This window comes from Podarcis muralis, chromosome 12 (genome assembly GCF_964188315.1).
Source record: "Podarcis muralis chromosome 12, rPodMur119.hap1.1, whole genome shotgun sequence".
Lineage (NCBI taxonomy): Eukaryota > Metazoa > Chordata > Lepidosauria > Squamata > Lacertidae > Podarcis > Podarcis muralis.
Window position 1 is genome coordinate 4,335,962 of NC_135666.1, and position 12,433 is coordinate 4,348,394.

The 12,433-nt window shown below is 47.6% G+C and overlaps 1 non-coding gene across 1 annotated transcript; it reads right to left on the reverse strand.

Annotated features, from left to right (window-relative positions):
• Positions 1-11,533: 11,533 nt before the first annotated feature.
• Positions 11,534-11,628, reverse strand: TRNAI-UAU (transfer RNA isoleucine (anticodon UAU)). The gene is made up of 2 exons: positions 11,591-11,628; positions 11,534-11,569 (listed from the first exon to the last, which is right to left on the reverse strand). It is a non-coding gene; the product is annotated as a tRNA-Ile (tRNA).
• Between the last annotated feature and the right edge of the window lie 805 nt (positions 11,629-12,433).

Consider the following 12,433-nt stretch of genomic DNA (forward strand, 5'->3'; position numbering starts at 1 on the left):
TGTTATTGTTTCTTTGTTTGTTTACTTGTGCTTTATCTTGTCATTTATCCTGCATACTGCCCTGAGGTATTTTCTTGAAGGCTGGCATTTACCGGCACTTTTTTCCTCTCCATCTTCCCGTATCATTTTTTATGAAGCCTTCCAACAGTGTTTCAAAGCGTTTATCATCATAAGATGCTTTATGAACATGCGCAAAGTTTCTTCTGAACTTCCCACCCCCTCCTTTCCTGATGTTTTCTCTCTCTCCCTTTTATTTGCTTTTTTAGGAACTCGTTTTTATTATCTAAACCCCACTACCGATAAATCCGCTTGAATTTCAAAAAAAGGTGGTATATAAATTAAATAAATAAATAAATAAAGTACGCAGCATAATAAAAATGTAACGTGCAGCATAATAATAAAATAATCATTCTAACAGCACACGCATACACAGACATATTGAACAGGCCGTAGATTATTTAATGGCTGAAGGGCTAAGCAGACACACGGGCAGCTGAAGGTGATGGCGCCAGGCGAGCCTCTCTGGGGAAAGCATTGCACAGAAGGGGAACCACCACAAAAAAGGCCCGTTCTTGTGTTGTCCCCCATATATCACCACCATGAAATGGTAGCGTTGGAAGGGACCCCTTGGGTCATCTATCCCAACCCCACTCAGTCATCAAGCTCACAGGGCGACTTTGAGCCAGTCTCAGCCTAACTTACCTCACAAGGTTGTTGTGAGGATGAAATTGGGCAGAGGAGAACCACGTGCCCACTTTGAGCTCTGTGGGGGAAAAAAGGTGTCATACAAAGGAGATATAGATATATACCGTATTTTTTGCTCTATAAGACTCACTTTTTCCCTCCTAAAAAGTAAGGGGAAATGTGTGTGCGTCTTACGGAGCGAATGCAGGCTGCGCAGCTATCCCAGAAGCCAGAACAGCAAGAGGGATCACTGCACAGCGAAAGCATTCAGAATATATTTTTCTTGTTTTCCTCCGCCAAAAACTAGGTGCGTCTTATAGAGTGAAAAATACAGCATATACAGTGGTACCTCGGGTTACATACGCTTCAGGTTACAGACTCTGCTAAGCCAGAAATAGTGCTTCAGGTTAAGATCTTTGCTTCAGGATAAGAACAGAAATTGTGCTCCGGCGGTGTGGCGGCAGCGGGAGGCTCCATTAGCTAAAGTGGTGGTTCAGGTTAAGAACAGTTTCAGGTCAAGAACAGACCTCCGGAACGAATTAAGTACTTAACCTGAGGTACCACTGTGTGTGTGTGTATATATATATATGTATATATATGCTACTGAAGGTAATGGGGCCTTAATGATGATGATGATATTTATATCCTGCCCATCTGGCTGAGTCTCCCCAACCACTTTGTCAACACAAATTGTCACTGTTTTTTGTGTTGAATATATCCTCTATGGTAATTTATGGACCTCATAGGTATCTCAAGCCATTTGCACATGCTGCCATGCAACCAGTCCGTGCAGAATGTAGGCACCCTATATATAGAAATAAGCAAACCAGGGATATTTTAGGGAGCAGGCTAGCAGGTGGGGCCCTTTACTTACATCATAGGAGCCTACACAACACAAAACACTGTTGCTGTATGTAAGTTTTATTTTGTTTTTTATCTTATATTTTGGAAATGTACATCTAGGGGGCTTTTTTCTTTAATTTTTGGGGGGTCTGCAAGAGAGTGCGGCCCAAAGCTATAGCTTGTTTAGCTTATACGTAAATCCGGCACTGCCTGGAATGTGTGTTCCTCACTCAGAGAAATACACCCTTGCGAGTACCTGGCAAAAGGCCTCTTAACTCCCTTTTGAAAGTTTGGACTGGCTTTCTCCCTTTGTTTTGCTGGTTTGATCACACCTGTATGATCACAGCGCCACCTGTTGTCCATGCAAGTACTTTCTAAGGGCTTAATCCAGGAACAAAGATCATGGCCACTGGTCCCATCAGCTCCTGGCAAATAGAAGGGGAAGAAATTGAGGCAGTGAGAAATTTTACTTTCTTGGGCTCCATGATCACTGCAGATGGTGACAGCAGCCACGAAATTAAAAGACGCCTGCTTCTTGGGAGAAAAGCAATGACAAACCTAGACAGCATCTTGAAAAGCAGAGACATCACCTTTCCAACAAAGGACTGTATAGTTCAAGCTCTGGTTTTCCCCGTAGTGATGTATGGAAGTGAGAGCTGGACCATAAAGATGGCTGATCGCCGAAGAACTGATGCTTTTGAATTATGGTGCTGGAGGAGACACTTGAGAGTCCCATGGACTGCAAGAAGATCAAACCTCTCCATTCTGACGGAAATCAGCCCTGAGTGCTCACTGGAAGGACAGATCCTGAAGCTGAGGCTCCAAGACTTTGGCCACCTCAGGAGAAGAGAAGACTCCCTGGAAAAGACCCTGATGTTGGGAAAGATGGAGGGCACAAGGAGAAGGGGACGACAGAGGATGAGATGGTTGGACAGTGTTCTCGAAGCTGCCAGCATGAGTTTGACCAAACTGCAGGAGGCAGTGGAAGACAGGAGTGCCTGGCCTGCTCTGGTCCAGAGGGTCACGAAGAGTCGGACACGACTAACTAAACAACAACAACAACAACAATCCTTGAATGGCGAGACAGTGGCCTTCCAGATATTGTTGGACTGCAATTGGCAGCAGCCAGCACAGTCGCCAACCAGGGATGTGGGTTAATAATAGAGGAACAACCTCTAACAGCCTCTGGTTCCCCATCCCTTGCTTGGTCCCAGTGATTGCACATAGCAATGCCTTACTCTGGAGGAGATGTGCCTGCTTTGGGGGTGTATTATTTTGCAGGTGCACTGTTGGTGATTGTGAAAATTGGGATTTACAGTTCTATGCTAAAAATTGGGCTTGGTTTGGCGTGCCAGCATCTGCAGGAAAGCTGCCTGTGCGTGAACGTAAGAGTCATAAGAAGATTCCGGCTACTGGGTCTGGCTACTCCCCTGAGCAAAATATTGCATCCCAAGAATATATTGTTGCATGCATCCCAATCTCTGAGCAGCGAGAGACTTCAGGGGTTCCAGCCGATACCCCAGGTTGTGTCCTTGGAATAAAGGCCAGTGGAGACTGGCATCTTTTGGATACATGGTTTTATTTGCATATACAGTGGTACCTTGGTTCTCAAACGCCTTGGTACCCAAACACTACAAACACGGAAGTGTTCTGGTTTGCAAAGTTTTCTTGGAAGCTGAATTTGCTCCATTTTGAGTGTTACGCTTCCAATTTGAGTGCCACACTTTCGTTTTGAGTGTTACGCTGAGGTCCGTCTGTTTTTGCTATGTATTTTGCCTTTTTGTTTTTGCAGCTTTTGTTTTTGTGACTGAGTGGAACCCAGTTCAGCTATTGATTGATTGATTGATTGATTGATCGATCGTTGTGGCTGCAGTACATTGTTTATTGCTTCCATTTTATGGATCAGTGGTCTCGTTAGATAGTAAAATTCATGTCAAATTGCTGTTTTAGGAGTTGTTTTTAAAAGTCTGGAACGGATTAATCCACTTTACATTACTTTCTATGGGAAAGTGTGCCTTGGTTTTGGAACGCTTTGGTTTTGGAACGGACTTCCGGAACGGATTAAGTTTGAGAACCAACGTACCACAGTATTTAGAACATAATGCAGAAGGGCTCACAGTGTTGACACTCCAAACAGGCATTGCTTTCCCATTAGGCTTTCATGGGAGTGGTGGTCCCTGAAGCCATGGCACACAGAGCAAGAGTCTGCATGTCTTTTGAAGCTTCCTGATTCGACCCAGATCAAAAGCAAAAGACTAGCCCCAGGCCTATTCTATCAACAGGTGAGGAGGGTAGGGAATGCCTAGCCCTCGCCTCCCAGTTGTCTTAATGCCATGTCAATGAAGGGTGCTTCAAACCAGCTAAGGCCATTAACTTAACATACAGACTGGTCTGACCAGTTCAGAGATGGGCAACTACAAAGCTCCCATCTCACAGATAGCAAATCGCAAGTTTGGTTGGGACCCCATGACCAACATCCAAATCGACCACTCAATCCAGAAACAGTAGGATCATGCAGAAGGACTCAAGTCTAAATTGTGAGACGATGGCCTATCACAGAAATACAGTTCTGAACTTGGTTTGTTCTTTCTGTATTAAAGAAGATTCACGTATTTCTCATTTTAAAAAATCTAAGCAGATTACATAAAGTGGTATAAAGCCCTCATTAAACACAGTAATAAAACAGACTTTAACAACAGTATACATAATAAAATTACCAAAATACAGTGGTACCTCGGGTTAAGTACTTAATTCATTCTGGAGGTCCGTACTTAACCTGAAACTGTTCTTAATCAGAAGCACCACTTTAGCTAATGGGGCCTCCTGCTGCTGCCACACCGCCAGAGCACGATTTCTGTTCTCATCCTGAAGCAAAGTGCTTAACCTGAAGCACTTTTTCTGGGTTCGCGGAGTGTGTAACCTGAAGCGTATGTAACCTGAGGCGTATGTAACCTGAGGTACCACTGTATAGATAGGAAAAACTTGTTGCTGTTTTTTAAATTAAATCTTTATTGGTTTAAAATACAAAGATACAAACATACAACGAAGGTAAGTATTTCAGAGTTAAATACAAAAAGAAAAGAAAAGAAAAGAAAGGGGGGGAAAGGAAAATTTTGAAACAAAGATGATAAAATGATGAAAAGGGGGGGAAAGACCAAAGATTTACACAACCTTATATCTATAGGAAAAACTAGTTTTTAAAAAACAACAACACATGTACAAAATAAAATTATATGTTTTTCTGACCTAATTTAACAAAGACGGGCGTCTCCTCCCAGGTCTGTGCTTTCCTGACATAACTACTACTTACCATTAAATTGTATTTTAACTTGGCAGAACGTTCTCTAATATTTATTGCAAGCAACATTCCTGAGAGTTAAGTCACTACTATTCACCAGCCTGTGGGCATTCCAAACTAAAGAATAATTTATTCCCCAAGCAACTCAGCATTTTTTCAAGCGGAAGAGCTGAATGTGCAGCCCCTATTAATTATGCAAAAATGCACACCTTTTTTTCCTTACCTTTCCTCTTTCTCTTACAGTGATGGGTATTTTGAAAAAATTGTTCCTGAATAGCAGTTGCTGGAGTGGAAGAGGGCTGAAGCGCTCACACACCTGCCTGACCAGTGTAGGAAAGAATGCCTAACTAGACAGGACTTCAGTCTGATCCGAGGCGGCTCTTGTTACATTGCAAGACTGGCATCATGGAACCAGCAGACAGTGAGGCTGGCAAGCTCTGGTTAGCCCATGGCATGGCTTCATGGCACATCTTCATGGCAAACAGTACGTTTCTGAGCACAGTTCAAAGTGTTGGTGTTGACCTTTAAAGCCCTTAACGGCCTCCGCCCAGGATACCTGAAGGAGCATCTCTACCCCCACCGTTCTGCCCGGACAATGAGGTCCAGTGCCGAGGGCCTTCTGGCGGTTCCCTCATTGCGAGAAGCAAAGCTACGGGGAACCAGGCAGAGGGCCTTCTCGGTGGTGGCGCCCGCCCTGTGGAACGCCCTCCCATCAGATGTCAAAGAGATAAACAACTACAGTCATACCTCGGGTTGAATGTGCTTCGGGATGAGCGCGTTCGAGTTGCGCTCCACGGCAACCCAGAAGTGGATCAGGGGAACACTGTGGACATAGTTTACCTTGATTTCAATAAGTTCCTCATAATATTTTTACAGAGACGCTGGTTAAAATGTGGGCTGGACAAGGTAAATGGCAAAGGTAAAAGCCCTAAATGGCCTCAGTCCAGTATATCTGGAGCGTCTCCACCCCCATTGTTGAGCCCGGACACTGAGATCCAGCTCCAAGGGCCTTCTGGCGGTTCCCTCCCTGCGAGAAGTGAGGTTATAGGGAACCAGGCAGAGGGCCTTCTTGGTAGTGGCACCCGCCCCGTGGAACACCCTCCCACCAGATGTCAAAGAGAACAACAATTACCAGACTTTTAGAAGACATATGAAAGCAGCCCTGTTCAGGGAAGCTTTTAATATTTGATGTATTACTGTATTTTAATATTTGGTTGGAAGTCGCCCAGAGTGGCTGGGGAAACCCAGCCAGATGGGCGGGGTACAAATAAATTATTATTATTATTATCTTGCTCATTCTTCGTGAACACCAGAAAAGCCTGCTAGATTAGGCCAGTGATCCATCTAGACCAGCATCCTGAACTCACCAGTGGCCAACCAGCTGCCCCTGGGAAACCTGCAAGTATAATCCAAGCACAAGAGCCTTGTGGTTTCCAGCAACTGGGATTTAGCAGCTAATAAAAGTTTGGGGGCTCTTTTGTTTGGGGCTTCCATCTTGTTCCACCTTGTGGCAGGTGGGAGTCCTGTCGCGACAGTCTCCAATAAAGACCAAGCCTACTGGCTGCTGTTTTGCTCTGGTATTCCTGGCTGGTGTCCTTGTTTTTTTGTCCAAGGGAGCCCTCAGATTTCTCCGTTAACAGTTGCTTCTCCCGAAATGGACTCTGCGAATCTCTTCTTTGGGAGGTGGGTGTCGTGCAGGTGGCCGGAGGGAGCTGGATGCGAAGGAGGCAGGTCCCAGCCTGTAGCCTTAGGAGGCTTTGCCCTCGGGTGGGAAAAATATTGCGCCCGGGAAAGGGAAGTGGGAGTCAACAGACACTCAAGGAATAGTTTCAGAGAAAAAGCTTTGTTCCTTCTTTGTTCCTTCTTTGTTCCTTTAATATTGGTCTTGGCCCCCTCAAGAAACTGTCAAAAGACAGTGTAGAAGCCTACCGTCAGGGTTTCTCCTTGCTTTCTCTTTGAGTCTGCAGTCCAGATCTTTTTGTAAGTCCAGTATAGCTGAGACCCTCTTCACTTAAAATGGAGGAGTGCGGTGAATTATTTAGTGATTTGCCTCCATCCGACAGAGACCCGTCCCAAGCCGATCAAAAGACACCTACAGTACTTTTTCCCCAGTAGTCATTTCAAAAGTAGCTTTGCCTCAACACTTTGTAATTTGTGTTTGAGGGCTTAAAAAGTAACACTCACTCAGCGGAAACTTCTTTTCACTCCTCCTTCCTCCAACCTTCCGCCGTGCGCCATTTTCTCCCAGTTGTCCGGGACGGACTCCCTTTCTGCATCTCGTAACTCACCGAATTCTAATAGATTTCAAGTTTTAAAGCAGTGCTCGGATTAGCTCCTTCAGCTGTAGGTCCGAATTCGTTGTTGGTTTTGGAAGCTAACTGCTTTCATAAGAAGTCTGAGACTTCACGGTGTGGGTTTAAAGTTGCTCCCCCTTCGTGCCCGCAGCTCAATCCCGTCCCTGAGTCTATTATTGAGACCCAGGGAGCAAGAGAGCACCGCTGGGTACCAGCGCCCCTCAGGATCTCTTCCCGAGGTTCCGAGGTCCGCGTAGCCTTCGCGAAACCTCTCAAATAGCCCCCACACCGCTCGAGACCCCCCGGAGGGTTTATCTCGCACTTCTTATCATGGCTGCAGTTTCCGCCGGAAGTCCACCTGTAGCCTTATGAGGCTTTGCCCTCGGGTGAGAAAAATATTGCGCCCGGGAAAGGGAAGTGGGAGTCAACAGACACTCAAGGAATAGTTTCAGAGAAAAAGCTTTATTTCTACCATCCATGAACTGGTAGAAGGAGCAAGTGTGATAGTTCACAAAAAGCATGCACGAGTTCATAGTCATTTGCACAGAGCATATATACCCCTTCCAGTTCCCTCCCCCTTTCTCCTCCTTCTTCCAGAGGCCTGCCCATGAGTTCCTCTGAGCATGAACAGAAAGCTGTCTTGGGACTAATGTGGACTCTTGGCACCCTTCCCAGGAAAGGGGAATGAAAGACAAGGGGTCGAGGAGCATGTCCAAAGATGCTGCAACTAGAACGAGATAAGATTCAGTTCTCAGGCCTGAGTATTCTTGGCAATGACAGAGCCTATTCATTAGCCTTTAAAAGTAACATTTTGCCTATGCACAGCATCTTGTGAGGAACAGTTTTGAGGCCTGGGGTGATTTCACAGACAGGATTTGGGTATCCTGTCCCTTCAAGCCCTTTGGGTCGCAACAAGGGCAACCTGGGAGCATCGCCCGCCTGCTCTGCTGGCACCTCCTCACTCTACCAATCGCTACCTCCACACCCTGCCGAGAGCAAAGACCATCTCTGGTCGAGTTAAAGTTACACATGGTGTACCCATTACATAGGAAGTGGTGATCTGCTTCATCTTCAGGGTCCAGACGGAGGTTCCCAGGTTGGCAGGTGGACTCCATGGCACCCTCAGACACCTTCCTTGGCACCCACCAAGGCCCCCTGACCTTCCCACTTTTTAAAGCTTTCCCCTAAACTTGTTAGTTTTTGCAGTGCTCCAAAACCATTAGTTTTTGGAGCTGAGGTGTTATTTTTAATTATCCCCCCCCCCCTTTTATTTTACTCCACACCCTGATTTTCCATATAATAAACTTCATGGCACAAAAAAATTGGTTTCCAAAAAGACCTTTATTTTTAAAAACAAGTTAGAAAGGCATTTATTCAGTTAGAAAACTGCATCTGGCTGGCTTAAGTCCTGTGGCTGGGCAACTGTCCCTGGGAAATAGGAGCACTTGGGAGGATTTGATTTCACTGTGGGGTCCTTTTACATTACATTCCCTCTGAATTCATGCCCCTTATCTCCAGCCACCAATAAGTGGTGGGGTGACAAAAGCAGTTTGATTTCTTTTTATTTTGTTGGCAGCTGCGAAGGCAAGATGAGCCCAAGAGCCCAGAGGGCGCAAATGTTGGCAACTAGTTTCTGTGTTCCCGGAGGGCCCTGTCTGGCCCCAAACTACCAGGGCTGCTCCCCCCCCCCCCGGAAACTGCCTCTTTCCCCTCATTCACCATGTCCGCTTGTGACATCACAGGAAGTTGGGGCACCTCAGCAGTTATTAAAAATGAGGTGACCCCCGCCATTGTGAGGCCAGGGAGGGCTGTGCAGATGTTTCCCCAGCTGTGGCCATTGGCTACCAACTCCCTGTGATGTCACAAGGGGGTGCAGCCCCCTCTTCCTGTGACATCACTACTTAGAGATTTCCCATACAATAAAAACATGGCACGAAACACAGGTTTCTTTTCAGAAAATATTTATTTTGTAAAAAATTAGAAAGCCGTTTATTTAGAAAACAGGAGCTGTCTGGCTTAAGTCCTGCGGTTCTCTTCATGACTTTCACGGCTGGTCTTGGGGGAAACCTTGCCGGCTCCAGCCGTCCCTGAAAGGCAAAGGCAAACAGATGAGTGGGGTGGCCACCATCCGACAGCGTCCACCCAGACCCCTTGCCTCCTCCTTGCTCCACAGCATCCCAACGCCAGGCGATCGCCTCCTTCCGCTTGCCAGCTTGCCGCCACCATCTGGTCTTGGGGAAAACCTCGCCGGCATTGGATGTCCCTGAAAGGCAAAGGCAAACACGTTGATGGGATGGCGACTATCACAGCGTCCACCCAGACTCTTCCACAGGCTTTGGTCTGACAACTTCATCCCTGACTGGCCTGCCCCGTCCAGGCAGGTTGCAGAAGTGGAGGTTCACCAGTTTGAAGCGGTAGATCCACATGGGACTACACCGGTTCCCCTGCTATCCACCTCTAGGGCTGTGCCGGGTAGTTGCCCTCCTCGCTTTGGCCGTCGACGTAGGGTCAAGAGCTCTACGAATGTCAGCAAGCTGACATTCTCAAAAGGTAGCTCTGTTGACCTTAGGTTGAGGGCCAAAGACACAGGTGAATGTCACCAGATAGCGTTCACAAATGGATCGGCCAGCTGACATCCCCAAATGTGAACCTGGCTTCACCTAGGCGCCACCACTAGAAGCCGATGGGCAACTTTCCCTCACCACAGAATCCGCCTAGGGACACTCACCCGCCGCCAAAGGGGCAGCTTCCCTCCTCGGCTTGTCCGCCTGTTAATAAACAAACTAGGCTTCCAAACCCGCTTGCATCCCCTCGGCCAGTCTTGTAGCCTTGCAGCATCAACCAGGCACTGAATGCAAACCTTCCGGCAATCCGTCCACCACCAACAGCCGCGCCAGGTCCATTGCCAGACCTCCCCCTGCTTCAGAGCTGAATTTCATCCACCTTCAAGTGCGATCCCACCAGCAAGTAAACCTCAACTTGCCTTCTCCTTGCTCCACAGCCTCCCAGCGCCGGGCGATCGCCTCCTTCCTCCGGCCAGCTTGCCCCACGGGGCAGGAGACCACCCGAGCTGAGTGCCTCCACTGAGGCAACTGCCTCGGCCTTTGACTTGGCCAGCATTTATACCCTCTCAGCTGCCCAATGTTTTTGTGACCTCACAATGGCAGCATCTGGGGAGGCATCCGCATCACCCCTCAGACCTCACAATGAAATAATAAAAAACCCCTGCCTTGCCCTGTCTCCTGTTTCGAGATTAAAACACCCAACTATAATAATAACAACAACAATAATAATAATAATAATAATAATAATAATAATAATAATAATAATAATTTATTATTTATACCCCACCCATCTGGCTGGGTTTCCCCAACCACTCTGGGCGGCTACCAATCAAGTGTTAAAAACAATACAGCATCAAATATTAAAAACTTCCCTAAACAGGGCTGCCTTCAGATATCTTTTAAAGAGAAGATAGCTGCTTATTTCCTTGACATCTGGTGGGAGGGCGTTCCACAGGGCGGGCGCCACCACCGAGAAGGCCCTTTGCCTGGTTCCCTGTAACTTGGCTTCTCGCAGGGAGGGAACCTCCAGAAGGCCCTCGGAGCTGGACCTCAGTGTCCGGGCAGAATGATGGGGGTGGAGACGCTCCTTCAGGTATACTGGACCGAGGCCATTTAGGGCTTTAAAGGTCAACACCAACACTTTGAATTGTGCTCAGAAACGTACTGGGAGCCAATGTAGGTCTTTCAAGACCGGTGTTATGTGGTCTCGGTGGCTGCTCCCAGTCACCAGTCTAGCTGCCGCATTCTGGATTAATTGTAGTTTCTGGGTCACCTTCAAAGGTAGCCCCACATAGAGCGCATTGCAGTAGTCCAGATAACCAGAGCATGCACCACTCTGGTGAGACAGTCTGCGGGCAGGGAGGGTCTCATCCTGCGTACCAGATGGAGCTGGTAGACAGCTGCCCTGGATACAGAACTGACCTGCGCCTCCATGGACAGCTGTGAGTCCAAAATGACACAGGGCACAGTGACCCCATTCAGGACCAGGGAGTCCTCCACACCTGCCCGCCTCCTGTCCCCCAAAAACAGTACTTCTGTCTTGTCAGGATTCAACCTCAATCCATCCTCCAGCCGCCTCCAGGCACTCACACATAAGCAATTTCCAAGCCTATTTGTGTCCTTTGTCCCTGCATGGCAAATGCAAAGGCGGAAAGGCGTACAGATCGCCTCCCGTTTGCAAGGCAAGGGGGTTGTGCAATTCTCCCCTTTTATTCTCCTTCATTTCCTCCCCTTGCATGGAAAATCGTCCTTCCCCGCGCGGCTGTGGCGGCTCCGCCGACGGGCTATAATACCCCCCCATCCCCCTTTTCCCGCCAGAGCCCAAAAGCTGAGCAGCCCCAAAAGACATGTGCTCCAGGTGAGGCTCGAACTCACAACCTCGGCATCGCTCTGCTCTAGTACTGCTGTATAAGTACCGCGCGCTAACCGATTGCACCACTGGAGCTAATAAAAGTCTGGGGGCTCTTTTGTTTGGGGCTTCCATCTTGTTCCACCTTGTGGCAGGTGGGAGTCCTGTCGCGACAGTCTCCAATAAAGACCAAGCCTACTGGCTGCTGTTTTGCTCCGGTATTCCTGGCTGGTGTCCTTGTTTTTTTGTCCAAGGGAGCCCTCAGATTTCTCCGTTAACAGTTGCTTCTTCTGAAAGGGACTCTCCAAATCCCTTCTTTGGGAGGTGGGTGTTGTGCAGGTGGCCAGAGGGAGCTGGATGCGAAGGAGGCAGGTCCCAGCCCTTTGGGTCGCAACAAGGGCAACCTGGGAGCATCGCCCGCCTGCTGTGCTGGCACCTCCTCACACTCCCAATCGCTACCTCCACACCCAGCCGAGAGCAAAGACCATCTCTGGTCGAGTTAAAGTTACACATGGTGTACCCATTACATAGGAAGTGGTGATCTGCTTCATCTTCAGGGTCCAGACGGAGGTTCCCAGGGTGGCAGGTGGACTCCATGGCACCCTCAGATACCTTCCTTGACACCCACCAAGGCCCCCTGACCTTCCCACTTTTTAAAGCTTTCCCCTAAACTTGTTAGTTTTTGCAATAGTTTTTGGAGGTGAGGTGTTACACACCTTGATTTTCCATATAATAAACTTTATGGCACAAAAAATTGGTTTCCAAAAAGACCTTTATTTTTAAAAACAATTGGAAAGGCATTTATTCAGTTAGAAAACTGAAGCTGGCTGGCTTAAGTCCTGGGAAATAGGAGCACTTGGGAGGGTTTGATTTCACTGTGGGGTCCTTTTACATTACATTC